Genomic DNA, 2,530 nt, shown 5'->3' on the forward strand with positions numbered 1-2,530 from the left:
CTTTTAAAACATTTGTCTGGGATCAATATCAGATTTAATGATTTCCAAAATCTATCTTTTCCTTTGTTTTGAAAATGTGAACCTTTAATTCCCCATCATTTATAATTGCCATTTCCAGTCCTTCTGGTGCCTCATATTCTCTATAATTTCAAAGATTGCTGGCAATCACATCAAAGGTTCTTTTAGCAGCCTGGAATATAATTTAACCTGGATTACAGATCTGATTTCATTTAAAGCAACAAGATGCTTTTCTATTATCTTCTCACTTACCTTAGGTTTGAGTCTTCCCTTAATGAAGAGCATTTTACTCTTTTTAAAGTTTTTGTCAGTTTTCTTGCTAGAATCAGAAAAAGATGAGATTTAAATAGTTCTGTTCTCTCTTTGTCATCTATTAACAATACACTATCATATTCAATAACTACAAACAAGCCTTGAGGATTTAGGCTCCATTTTTGTTCTTAATGAATGATCTGGGACAGGATCAACATAGTGGATTAGGTGAGTTTACAATCACTCAGCAATGGGGAAAGCTCAGACCCAGGCTGGAGCTCCAAAATTGAATTAATTAACCCTTCCATGATCTCTAAAAGATTGGTCCCAACAGTAAAGGGTATCAGAGGAGGATATTTTTCCAGGAGGAGAAAGGAGGGTAGAGCTTCAGGGAAGATAGCAAAATGTCCAGGGTAAATGAATATTAAGCAAGATCTAGAGTCAGATTAATATAATGGGCAACTAGAAATTTTATAAAACATTACTCTCAGTGGAATCATTTCTGAGAGGGAAGAGCATCTACATCCCTTGGGGTATCAGATTCTATCTTACCCTACAGAGAAAGTGAGAAGGGAAAAACTAAGGGGAGGAGTGGAAAAAGGAGGGAAAGAAACGGGGGAGGGAATTTAAGAGACCCTAAAAAAATAAGAAGGGAACAAAAAGGGAGGGGGAAGAAAGGGAAGTAAAATAAGGGTGGGTAGGGATTAGGAGGACTGATTAAAAGCAAACCACTGGATTGAAAGAAAATAGTGAGAGAAGAAAGGGCAGAACTAGGAGAGGATATCAAAATGTTGGAGAATATAGAGGTGGCAACCATAACTCTGAATGTGAATGGGAAGAACTCACCAATAAAACATAAGCAAATAGCAGAGTGGATTAGAAATCAAAAACCTACCATATGTTGTCTACAAGTAACACACATGAGGAAGGTAGAAACACACAGGATGAGGGTCAAAGTCTGGAGCAAAATCTATTGGGGTTCAAATGAGAAAAAGGAGGCAGGAGTTTTAATCATGATATCTGACAAAGCCAAAGTAAAAATAGATCTCATTAAAAGAGAAATAGGGAACATAATTACATCCCGATAAAAGGCAGTATAAACAAAGGAAATATCAGTACTCAACAGATATGTATCCAAATATCTAAAGGAGAAACTACTGAAGTTGAAGGAGGAAATAGATAGTAAAATTATACCAGTGGGAGACCTGAACCTTCCTCTATCAGATCTAGATAAATCAAACCAAAAAATACAAAAGAAAGAGGTAAGAGATGTGAATGAAATCTTAGAAAAACTAGAATTAATAGATACGTGGAGAAAAATAAATCAGGACAAAAAGGAATACACCTCTTTTCAGCAGCACATGGTACATTCACAAAGATTTACCATGTACTAGGGCATAAAAACATGGCAAACAAGTGCAAAAGAACAGAAATAATATATTTAACCCTTTCAGATTATAATGTAATAAAAATAATAATTAGTAAGTGTACATGGGAGAGGCAAATTAAAAAAATAATTGGAAATTTAAAAATATGATTTTCCAAAACTGGTTAGTTAAAGAACAAATCATAGAAACAATTAATAATTTCATTGATGAAAATAACAATGATAAGACAGCTTTTCAAAATCTCTGGGATGCAGCCAAAGCAATACACAGGGGGAAATTTATATCCTTGAGTTCATATATTAACAAATTAGGGAGGGCAGAGGTCAATGATTTGAACATGCAAATTAAAAAACTAGAAGGTAAATGAATTAAAAATCCCGAGATTAAAACTAAATTAGAGATCCTAAAAATTAAAGGAGAAATTAATAAAATCAAAAGTAAAAGAACTATTGAATTAATAAGCAAGACTAGAAGCTGGTGTTTTGAAAAAACAAAATAGACAAAGTTCTTGTCAATCTAATAAAAAAGGAAAGAAGAAAATCAAATTAATAGCATCTAAGATGAAAAGGGAGACCTCACCTATAATGAAGAAGAAATTAAGGCAATCATTAAAAACTATTTTGCCCAACTTCATTGGCAACAAATATGGCAATTTACATGATATGGATTAATATTTACAAAAATATAAATTGCCTTTTATTAACAAAAGAAGAAATAGACTACTTAATCCCATATCAGAAAAAGAAATTGAATAAGCTATCAAAGAACTCCCTAAGAAAAAATCTCCAGGACCTGATGGATTCACAAGTGAATTCTATCAAACATTCATATAACAATGAATCCCAATATTATACAAACTATTTGACAGAATA

Source organism: Monodelphis domestica, chromosome 7 (genome assembly GCF_027887165.1).
Source record: "Monodelphis domestica isolate mMonDom1 chromosome 7, mMonDom1.pri, whole genome shotgun sequence".
In the NCBI taxonomy this organism is placed as follows: Eukaryota; Metazoa; Chordata; class Mammalia; order Didelphimorphia; family Didelphidae; genus Monodelphis; species Monodelphis domestica.